This window comes from Oratosquilla oratoria, chromosome 25, assembly GCF_046742065.1.
Source record: "Oratosquilla oratoria isolate Oo_2021 chromosome 25, ASM4674206v1, whole genome shotgun sequence".
Lineage (NCBI taxonomy): Eukaryota > Metazoa > Arthropoda > Malacostraca > Stomatopoda > Squillidae > Oratosquilla > Oratosquilla oratoria.
Window position 1 is genome coordinate 13,899,327 of NC_134801.1, and position 12,167 is coordinate 13,911,493.

Sequence of the window (12,167 nt, forward strand, 5' to 3'; positions counted from 1 at the left end):
AGGGGTATGTTGTTAGAAAGAATAGAACCTTTGCCTTTAGAGGGTTAAACTATTCCCTTCCTTCACTACGTTTCCCACAGTTGCTCTATTCCCCACACCTTGTCCCTATCTCCTTTCCTCTTCCTTGCCACCACTACATCCGTGAATACCTCGCGTTCTTCATAGTAGGTCATGTACAGCTGTGGCACTTATTTAAGAGGGTGCCTCTCTTGAGCGCGGGCTTAGTGCGAGGATGTTTGCTGGTTTGGACCACTGTTTTACTTTTTCATTCGAGGATGAATGAGGGTGCAGCGGACTGGAGGGATTGGCATGGTTACTCCTCCAGGAATAGTTATGCTTCTTTGGAGAGCGCCATGGTTTAAAATGAATGTACATGATTGCGTGTAGTGTAGTGTAGACGGTCTCTAGTTGGGGCCCACTGTACTGATGTGTGGCGGCTGAGATAGGGGTGGGTGGGGCTCCGTGGCGGCTGAAACGGGGACGGGTTGGGCTGGAGTTGGAAGTCGGGCTTCGCTAAAGCTGCTGTGCTGTGCTGTGCTTGGGAGAGCGGGTGCAGCGGTGGCGGGTCGTCGTGCACGACTGAGTTGGGGAGATGGGGGATGGGCAGACTCGTGGGCTGAGACTGAGGAGGGAGGAACCTCGTAAGGCTCGATCTTAGGCTAAATCCCATTGTGCCCTCACTGTTTGGGGCGGAAGGGGGGGGGCGTGGGTTAACAGCTCTACTGCTGAATGGACAGGGTTAGTTGCATGCGGGTGACCCATACTGGGGAGTTGGGAATTCAGGTGGAGTAAGGCTTGCAGTAAAGATTGTGGTGAAGGTGTGTTGTATGTGTGTCGTCATGAAGTCTTACGGCCTCTTACGGAAAGTGCAGTGTGTTTGGCGTTTGAATGAGCCGAGTCGGGCGAAGGAGCTTCATCTATAGGAACTATCTCGTTAGAATTGAAGAGAACAAATGGGTCCATCAAGACATGTGCCAATGGCGCGTGCTGGGGTAGGTGTGGGGGTGGGGTTACCGGTATATATGTCGACGGTTGCAAAGTACGATCACTTGGGTTGTCTGGACGTCCATTCCCGCTTCTGCCGCCCGATGCTGCAGCGTTGGCTGACGTACGAATGCCTTTGATACGGTGTCTTTGGACGAGACAAAGAAGTGCACATTTGTAGTCGACGAATTTTGTGCTTAACAGCCGCTTTTTTTCACGGGCTTGCTTAAAGAATTAGAAAATTAAAAGTGAGGTTGGCATTGGTCGACGAGAGTGGCCGGCCGGCTAACACTGCGGATGGATAGGGATAGGCATGTTTAGTCAGCCAGGGCGGGAGGGGTTTAGGTGGCGGCAGCAGCAGCAATTGTGGTGTGTAGTCGTAGCTATAAAGGGCTGCAAAGATGAATGTTGCTTCTTGGAACGGAAAGGCAGGAAGGGAGGGGCTCGTTCAAGTAAATATTGTCTCGTACCATATCTTCATTTGTCATGTGATGGTGTGTGGTAACCGGGCAGAATATGGAATGTGTCCCGCACTGGTGCCCTTACAGGATGTGACTGTAGGACAAAGAAGAGTCCAATGTATATACGCAGGTCGGGAATTTGGGGGTGGTGGCGGTGGCGGTCGGGCGGCTGGGTTGGCTGTATTGGGTGGCAGCGGTGTGGTGAGGGGGAGAGGGTGCGACTTTGCAGCCAGCGGTGCTATGGAGACAGTGTCTTGCTGGTGGTTGTGCGTGGTAGGCGCGCCGGTTGGGCCTTACTGGCAAAGTAGTAATAGTTTGCATTTGTTGTAGTCCGGAACTGAATGAGGATACACAAGTAAACGTAGCGGACCTTGATGCCTTACATCGGCTGTCGAGGTCGTATTGTGTGACTGGTCGTGGGTGGAGGTTTTGCAACCCCGCGTCAAGTAGTAGTGTAGCTTCATCACTTTTTTACCTGCCTTGCCGACACCCTGCCATCGCTCCAGTGTATGGCCACTACACCAGGCGGGAATAACTTGTGATTGGATCCTCGCGAGTACTTTGGTAAGAATTATTTTCGGTTTCAGCAGTGGCGCAGTTGGTGGGTACAGTGTGTGGCGTCTCGCTTAGACAACACCTGTGGGAGTAGCAACCCGCACGACCTGTGGCTCATTGTACGGATGGTAGACGAACTAGCAAGGTGGCGAGTGGGGGACGGAACGCCACGGGGTTTCGCAGCAGTTTACCGTAAACCACACCGCCGCATGTGAAAATCCGTGTCTTGTGTCACTCCTTGTTGGCAGTAACTCTTATGGGTCTTTTTCAATACGATAGTTGTCGGTTCGAGCGTTGCCAAAGGACATTTTGAGGTCGCGTTTACAATACAGTAGATTTAAAGCTGCACGAATTGTCATGGAAGGCAATGCAAGTTATGGTTCTGTTTGGCGCACATTCTTCATCTTCAGTAGTGTATCTGGTTTTAATTTTATTTTGGAAATTTAAACTAATTTCTGCTCTTGATCTTAATGCAAGAGGTGAGCTGAAGGTTTAGGAGTCAGATTATAACTTACAGAATTCAAAACAGCAGACATGGCGCACAGTAGTAACTTGGATGGAGGCCAATTCTGACTGGCGACGCCTGGTATCTAAATTTGGATGATGACATTTGGTTGGTGGCTAATTGAAGATGATGACAGGTTGGTGGTACCTAATTGGGGATATATAGTAGATAGCTAATAATGGGCTGTGACCATTTGTTTGAACTGCGCTGCTATGTACGTGTTTTTTGTACTTTGGCCGGCCGGCCGGCCAAGACATCTAGACAACATCGTAGAGATGTTGGCCAGATGTCCCAATGCCGCTGTAATATGTTACAAATATGTGAAACAATGCAGTTGATAATTGTTTTTGAGAGAACTAGTTTCGAGTTGAACTTGGTTCTATTGCACTTGCTTTTGGCACCTGTCGAACACTTGGGTTAACGGAGTTTGGGAGTAGGCGCGCTCGCACGCGCGCGCGCACACACACACACACACACACACACACACACACACACACACACACACACACAAGGAGACATGATGCAAAGAACACTGATTCTTGCCTGTATACAACAGAGGTAAATTCAAACACGTACACGCGTCACTGAAAAAAACCGTCATAATACTGCAGTTGCTCTGGTGTGTGTATGTGCTCTGATATCTCATCTGGGTGTGGAATATCTGTGAATCATGAGTTTAGCACATGATCCAAAATGGTGAATCATACGTACATGTGTAAAGGTCAGGTCTAGATTCCATACTCGCTAGTAGATGACGTCACATGATCATATGCAAGGATGTATACGTCATCAGTTCCTGTGCAAGTAAAATGAGGGAACACCTTGTAGTATGTCTTGAAAAGGGAGATTTCACCATGTTTCCACAAAAAACTCAATAAAGCTAGACTGCCACAAAATGAGAGGTATGAAACTATCACCAAATATTGTGTCATGTCTATCGTCCTGGAAAACTGATGATAGACTGCAGCTCTTGTAAATAATGGTATCATAACAACTGTGTAAATCTGTCTGTGCATGATGTCAGGGAAATGTGCACAGTGACACTACACTTGCCCTCAATGTGCTGCAAATAAAAATAGTGTTTTTACCAGTAGAGATTTTCCACCTACATGTATAGGCCTACATGCATTTTAATTGTGCTGCTGTAAATAAGAATAAGTGATTTTCCTCATACATGTATTTTAATATTGAGATTTTCCACATACATGTATTTTAATATTGTTCTGCTGTAAATAAAAATAAGACTGCTGTAAATAAAAATAAGACTATTTTTATATAAAAGAAATTCAAGTCTCTTGTCTTTTCCTAGCAGTTCAAACTTTTTTAATGTAAAAAACGTCCACCCAGTAATAGTAATATATTTATATATTATATAATTCATCTTTCCACATGATTTTTTTTTTTTTATAAAGTTTTGATATTTTTATTTTCTTCCATAAAAGAAGCTTGAAGTCTAATATTGCGTTTTATTTGGGCCTCTGAATGTCTTCCGTCACATCGGACTTCGGAAACTTCCGAAAATACCCGACATTGCCCGAAGTGATAACAACACTAAAACGTGACGTCATCTACTAGCGAGTATGGAATCTAGACCTGACCATGTGTAAATTAGAATAGCTCTTGGAGCTGATATGGTACAATCTGGAACAATACATTAATTTAAAATCGATTTTGATAATTTGGATTAAGAGACAGGACCCCGTAAATGTAGTTTACTTTCGGTATACTACAATCAGGTAAATACACAGGATCCCCCATTTGCCCAAGAGTATTCCAGTACACAGCAGCGGCGTGGTCATCATGTAAGGTGAAACATACAAGAGCATCAGTCAGAATTGTTCCTAGCCGTGCAGATTGAATATATGAAGAAAGGTTGCATCTGTCCATCCATCTTTGGAAGAGAATGGATGACTTGATAGAGCAGGAAAGGAATTTGTGATATAAGAGGTCTCCGTATCTGGGACGAGAGAGGCCCGTGAGGTTTCGTGATAAAGTTGATAAAATGTCCATAGAATGTCAAAAAATGTAACTCCATACAAATGTAATCATTTCTGGAATAGTTTAGCTTATCTAGCCCAAGCTGAATTCATTGATTTCTAACTAGGTGTGATATTTGGGAAAAAAATTATACACACACACACACACACACACACACACACACACACACACCACAGCACACTACTACATACACGCACCACAACAGCAAAGGAATAGTGTAATTTAATATATCTGGTTTTTGATGCTTCATTCAATGTTGCACCAGGTCTCTCCTGTAGGATGCCGACAGCTCATAGGAAACCAGTAACAGACATCAGACTGGATGTCACACAAGGAAGAAATATTTTGTCTGGTTGTGGGAAGGGTTAGGCTGTACAAGATGAGGTGTGATGGTTGCAAATGGGGCAGTTGGTTACTATAGCCAGGTCTGTTATGTGCTGATATTGTGTTGGTGTTGGATGATGACCAGAACACCGTCGTGTATTTGTGGTTCTTGGTTCTCTTGGAAGGTTGTTTTCTGTGAAGGTGTTTGATACTGGTAATAGAACATTCTTCACGGTGAATAAGAGCTACACTTGTACTAAAGGAGCAAATCGTGCAACAAACACTTTAAGCATTTAATCACGATTCTCTAAGAAAGCCGATTTAGTGGTACTTAGGATTTTAAAGTGAATTTTAACATCAAAGTCTGAAATAATTTCACATAAATGCTAATCGATGATAAATAGTGACCTCAAGCTGTTAGGCCATAAATTTAATCGAGAAACGGGTGGAGGAAAATTCCAACCGTGATATCAGTGAATGGAACTAACCTCCAGCCAAGGCATTTGAGTGTAATACAATTGGAAGATTTGCATAGTTTTGCAATTCATTTGGATAGACACCCAAGCAAATGATAATCCCTCCCCTTTCTGTCATTATAGGTTGAACAGTGTAAGAAATTCGAGGGCTTGGTGGGATCTCGGTTCCATGTTAACCTCTCCCCTGGACGTTTCATGTCTAGATAAAACTGATGTCATGTGCCTTGGCCAGGAAATTCGCAGAATACCTATGGCAGGAAAAAGTTCGTGTTGCCAAGATAAGCTATAATCGTCTATGAAAAGTTATACCATGGACCTTTTGGGCCAGCCTAAAACATTCGAGATACTACAGTATCTGAACTAAAAGATGAGCAGCATGTGTTGGATCTTGCCTTTTGTGGCTGAACTCGCTTTGGACCCCCCCCCCCCCCAATAGGATTTATCATACCTTAAAAGAAACTTATGTTAAGCACCAATTCATTTCATATAACGTTAGATTAGTATTACAGAGTGGAAAAATTAAAGTGATGTGGTTTGTTTGGTATATCAGGAAATTTAGGATTAAGTGTCGGGAGTGAAGGGGATGGCGGTGCGTGACTCACGCCGTCAGCCCTCTCCTCTCCTCTCCCCCCCCCCCCTCACCTTCCCCTGGTTGAAATGAGCACGCACAAGGGCGTTGCTGTAGTCGAAGCTGCCTCCAGGAATCGTGGAGTGTCATAGCCTTCGCTGACCGCCAAGGATGCAAGTGACCCTCCCCCCTCCCTCTTTCCTCCGTTCGAAACTAGACACCATCCAAGGTTGCAACACCAGTGGGGAAGAGAGCGAGAAGGTGGAGCCGAGATTCAGTGTGCGTGGGATATGAATATGTGTTAAGTACGGTACATGGTGGGCGTTTCATTAGTTTTATTGTCTCAGGTTTTTGTGAAGCTTCAATGGAGTACGAGCTACATGTAGCACATTGTTGTAAAAAAAAAAAAAGTCATTTTCAGGCTCAAGCCAACACTCGGGTGGATCACGTTGCAGCTCCGTCGCTTTTTACACACACACACACACGCGCGCGCGCGCAATCTTTTACAACATATACTCAGTATTCAGGATTTTCTTAGCCCTCTGGTTTCGTAGCGCAGAGAAGGGCGTAACATTCTTTCGCGGGAGAGCGTTTCGCAGGTGTCTTAAGATAGTGCCAGCGACCTCGGAAGACCTCTTCTCCTGGTGGGAGGAGGCACAAAGTTTCTTTATTCTCGACTCTCGAGTGGAAGTGGGGAACTTCACGTGCGCGCTAGGCTTAACGCCGCACTCTGTTGATATGTGTTACGGACAACGCTAGACTGCTTTATTCAGCTGGGTGGGTAGAAATCCGAGACTTCATGTTTTATCAAATGTACATTTACCCTTGTGCGCTGGCCTCGCATTCGCTTTCTTTGTGGGTTCGAATCCCCCCCCCCCTTCCCACATGTACATGAAGTTTTCGTCGAAGATGGTCAGATTTGGTTGGAAGTGAAGTGCTTTTCTCGCCGCTGAAGTTGGAAGTGGCCGCAGACAGTAGACCGCAGACTGCGGGCGCGAGACGCGGTCACACGGGCTTCTGAAACCGCTGGATCCAGAGATACGGTAGCTCTAGCTACTGATTCTCGCTGTTTTGAGCTAACCCTACGGACTGTTTTCCTTAGCATCTAGTGCTAGCGATGGCGGTAGACGAGTGGGAGGCACTAAGAAACTATCGTTTATTCAGCACATATCCAACTAAAATATATTTCTGTTTTCAAGGTTTCTTAAAGAATAAAAAAGACAATACAAGAAAACTCCCAAATATAAATTTCAATTCGATGGATATGTGCCATTCAGTTCTCGAATGTCCTTGTATGCAGGCAAAACAAATGCGTGTTTACAAGGCCGAAAACGTGTCACGTCAACTTCAGTGGTCTCGCGAAGCTTTATTAGAGTCTCGTAGAAAAAGTTTGTGAGCATGAAGCCCTTTGCAACATCAAACGTCCGTGCCACTTAGCTAAGGAGATGAGGCTTATGTTATGATCAGCTGATTCCACTAGCAGCGGTCTTGGCGAGTTGGTGTGACCAGACAGCTGCACGTATCGCAGGGAAGACGAAAGCCACAGTCTAGCGTACAATAGCAAATATGAGTGTAGCTTTACGGCCTCCCAGTGCACTTTGTACGTCGGACGGATGAAAAAATCGCCTGGTCGCACCTTGGACTAGACGTTTTCACAAATGTGTGTTTTTCAAAAGTTGGGTGTGGTTGCCAGTCGGGGCCCCCAAGAACCTGTATAATTAACCCTTAGTGCTGCCGTGAGGAAACCCTCCACGTGTTGGGGTCGAGGTGCCAAGACGGACCTGTAATCTAAAAAAAGGGCTCTCTTGTACTACTCGATACAGTGGAAGGTGCTGGGTATGTCGTCCCTCTCCTTCAACCAATATTGAAAATACAAGATAACGCACTGCAGTGGGATGATGGCATTGTCCGCAAGAATAGAAACACGTATACTTCAGTCCAAAAGAATAGTGTCCTTACCGCCTTCCCATTTCCCGTTCGTTCTCTCACAAGTACTCGCTGCTTCTCTCCGATTGCATCGCGCATAGAAATGGTGGTTTGTGCCGTTCTGACTTTCCTGCAGCATGGCCCTGTGCTTCGACAGAACAGTGGGGATTTATCATTGCGTCGTCTCTTAGGTTCCCCCTTTTCGCCCCTCCACCTCCCGTATCAATTTGGCACATTGTACTTTGGTTCTGGCTACCGGCGGCCTGATGGTATATTTAGTTGGGCGTCTCTACTTCGGCACCCTTGTGCAGCAACGAGTTCCCGTACCGAGCGGCAGTGTGTCCTTTTACCAGTAGTTACTACCACTACTACTGTTATTCTATGTTATTTCTCTTTAATTTTTCTTTATTCCTCCTCTTAATATCCTCCTCCTCCTCCAACCATCATTCGTTTAGTGGTCAGGTAGTCCCCCCGTGACCACTGGGGCTTTGGCTGTTGGGGTCTTCACTTCGAGGCGTGTCATGTAAGAATTGTACCGGAGCTTGTGTGCTCGGCAGGCGTAACTGGCTGGAGCCAGGGAATTGGGACGACGCCGCCGCCGCCGCCTCCTCCTCCTCCTCCTCCTCCTCCTCCTCCTCCTCCTCCTCCTCCTCCTCCTCCTCCTCCTCCTCCTCCTCCTCCTCCTCCTCCTCCTCCTCCTCCTCCTCCTCCTCCTCTTCTTCTTCGCACTCCCACGTTTACCCACAAACCAAGTGTTGTGTGTCATTGAAGATATCTGAATAGATATGGTGTATTGAATGGAGGAGGTGTATATTTTGTGGGCGAGTACATTGTAACGTGTTTTGTCAGTCACATTGAAGTGTGCGAGACATTGCTGAGGTCAGACGGTGCAGCCGACTGTCACTTGGAGGGCGGGGGTCTGGGGGCGCCAAATGTTGGCCGGGGGAGAGGGGGGGAAGGGGTCTTACGTAAGGGGGGGGAGGTCCGTCCGGCGGAGATATTTTGAGAGAATTTGTCGATGTTGTTTGTATGCGCAGTGGAGTGCTAGGATCAGACAGCCAGTGAAGGCAGGCAAGAATGGCTTCCGTCGTTGTATTCTAGAGTAAAGAGAGAGAAATAGAGATTCGCCGTGTTGGAACACGTGCAGGACTCGTGATAGACGGGTCTTGCCTCGCCCGGAGGAAGAGAACCTAAGTTTGTATGGTCTGATCTCTGGGTAATGCAAGTGCTGCTGCAGGTTATGAAATGCGTGTAGGAAACTCCCTTTTGTCATGATTTATTAGATTGTAGAAAGAAACTGTGTATAGGAACCGTTAGCACCATGAATGTATATGATAATTTGGGCAAAAACCTTTGGTGATAGATAACATTGCTCATGTGATCACTATGTATTATAATTACAAAATCAGTATACTTGGCAAATATTTAAAATTAATATTATTTACATAATACATATATAAAGAAAGATGTCACTACAAGTCAAAAAATGACCAACAAATTTTCCTGTGGCACAAAGGTGTCGCTAGATTTGACACTTTTACATACACCGCACACCCGTCTCCTTGCTTAAGGGTGACAGTAACGGCTTGCAGTTACGTTGTGGGGGGAGAGGTTGGCGGGGCTCTGCTGTTACTGCTGCAGTCCCATGACAAGTCTGTTCGTCTGACTTGAGGAAAGGGGAGTTTTTATTGATTTACTTTGCTGAGCAGTTGGTTCCAAGGTCTCCTGTTTCGTGATACTCCCCCCCCCCCTCGCTAGCTCACTCACCCGCGGGCGCAGAATTCTTAGATAGAAATTGCTCTCGGGAGTTAGAGGGCGCCCTGAGGTGTGTGCGCCTCTCTGTGGATCCATTGTTTCAGAACTTCAGTGCGTTCGTAGGGTCTGAAAAGTGAAAGCGAGGCGGGCGGGCATTGACTGTCTGTCACTGTATGATTGTTGCGAACGAAGATTGCTGTTGTCATGAAATGCATAGATGTAGTATATGGTTGCTGCTCATCCGCCATCCCTAGACGCCACTCAATGTTGGACATGAAGTATCAGACGCGCGGACTTGTTTGTACCGTGTTTTCAACGGTAGAAGAAGCACTTCTAGTGTTTTGGAGTAGTTGAGAACGTTGTCAGTGGTTCGTAATAAGAACCCATGCCCCCTTGGTTGACGTAGCAAAAGTATGTGGACTCTTCCGAGATAGCCCGGAACTTGCCAATGTTTAAAAAAAAAAATACAGAGTAAATCTGTAATATTTGGCTGTGGAGTTGAGCCGTGTTTGGTATGTGCCCCACCTGCTTATGGGTGATTGGGATGCTTCAGAAATGAAGGCACATTTTATATTTAAATTGGACAAATTTATATTTAAGAAGGAAATAGGGAAGAACTGGTTTACCAATTGGATGGTCAACGAATAGAATAGACACTTAGTAACCATGTAGTGAGCGCTGAAACTATCGGTCGTTTTAAGAAACGGTTAGACAACTTTATGGATGACAGGTGGTAATGGGCATGGAACTGCCTAGTGTAGGCCTTATGGTCTCTTGCAGTCTCCTTCGTGCTTGTCATGTCCAGGAACCCTGTAACACCCGCACCTGTGGCAGCCATCGGGTCGTTTTCTTTGGGTGACTGACACTCCTACGTGACCCAGTCAGGGGAAGGAAGTTGTTGGAGCCATTGTGATGGTGTTTCACAAGATGTCCATTCTTCATTGGAAAGCGGGGGTGGGGGTGGGGATGTTGTAGACCCACAGGAGGGCTTCCATGTTACGCTGGAGGAGTCCCCAGTTCCCGCGGCAGCAGTCCCAAAACACCCGAGGTGAATGGAGTGTTGCGCTGTGCGCCGGGGAATGGGTTGGTGATGTAAATCGAATGGCCCGCAATTAGGGAGAAAACTTGAGGAAATGAATAGCAGTCGAGTGTATCGCGGCGGGGGCAGAAGGGGAGCCGGGCCTCGGTGACTGCCTAGCTGCAAGTGAAGGCCTTTGCACGGCAAACCTACTAGAAATGGGAAGACATAAACTACCAGCGTATGTGCAGATGACCAGCAAACGGTGAGCAAGACAATGGTCCCCACAGTCCCGATGATGCAGCACGTGCTTGCACGACACACACACACACACACACACACACACACACACACACACACACACACACACACACACACACACACACACACACACACACACACACACACACACACACACACACACACACACACACACACACACACACACACACACACACACACACACACACACACACACACACACACACACACACAGTCACAAAAGATGTGGTCAGGAAAATGGTTCTGGCCGCCCATTAAAACTATTGTTTTTTTTCTCAATCGTTGTCTGGTGTAACGAAGAATAAAAGGGAGGTTCATGTATTTGCGGCCGATTTCCCTCCCTGAATGGGTCACCCTGCCAGCCGCTGAAACCAAAAGAAGGTTGGATGGGGGCGGGGAGTCGGTCGAACAAGTTCCTTCGCTACCCCCACGCGAAGTCCCTCGGAGGTCGAGGGACTTGTCGAAAGGTGACTTGGTGCCGAGTGAGGCTAAGTAGTAGTTTAGAGGAGGGGCGGTTTAATGTAGTCTAAGTCGTCATTGGTATTTAACAGCTCCGTGAAAATGTCTGTTTTGAATTTGTGCTATATCTAAGTTGGATTAAAAAATATCTTGTTCATTAAACGTAGGCGCGCACGCTCCCAACTTCCAGTACAGTTGGAGGGTAATCTTCGCATATGAAAAGTAAATGGTGTGTTGGCACGTTAGTCGTACGAAATCGACTGTAAAGCAATAGAAATTGTAATTATTATACATATAAAATAAAAACCCGGAGTTAACTACCTCTCGTCTATCACTTTTTCAACTCTTAGTCGTTCAATTTGTAAAGAACAGTTCTATTTCGCTCAAAGTTAATGCTGTGCATTGTTACGCATATGATTGTGGGAAATATTGAATGTTTAGGTTTGGTTGAGTGCTCGTGATTCACTGTGGGTAGAAAACGGACAGTCACTCCCAACATAAGTCGCGCGACGACTGGAAACCGTGGAGGTGCAAACAACAACAGACTTGTTGGCCCTTAGTAAGGGCTGCTTTGCGGATTAAAAAGGGATGTCAGCGGTGTAAACTGTTACGAACCACAAACGAGCCGGTGCCTCGTGCAGATTTGTATGTAGCAGGTAGCGGTGTTGAAAGTTGACCTGTGTCCACTTTGATATCCAGATTGAGTGGGCATGAGGATAGAATGCCAGTCTCGCATATGCAATTCCTAGCGATTTTTAAATATTTGGTGTGTTTTTGGCAGGGACCGCGGTGGAGAATATGATGGCATCTGGCCTAAAAACTCTTGCAAAAATGTTTCCAGGTGGCTACAGTCTTT

At 46.3% G+C, this 12,167-nt stretch overlaps 1 protein-coding gene across 17 annotated transcripts in view; it reads left to right on the forward strand.

The window, feature by feature from the left end:
* The window catches only part of hts (adducin 1-like protein hts), a 232,531-nt gene that overhangs the window by 18,495 nt on the left and 201,869 nt on the right, over positions 1-12,167 (forward strand). For 2 of the 17 annotated variants that reach the window (XM_076208403.1, XM_076208405.1), the window contains exon 1: positions 1,685-2,009. The exons of the other annotated variants lie outside the window; for them this stretch is intronic. The gene's annotated coding sequence lies outside the window, so the exon portion shown is untranslated. Of the gene's footprint in view, positions 1-1,684; positions 2,010-12,167 lie in introns of those variants that run through there. 17 annotated transcript variants of the gene reach the window in all.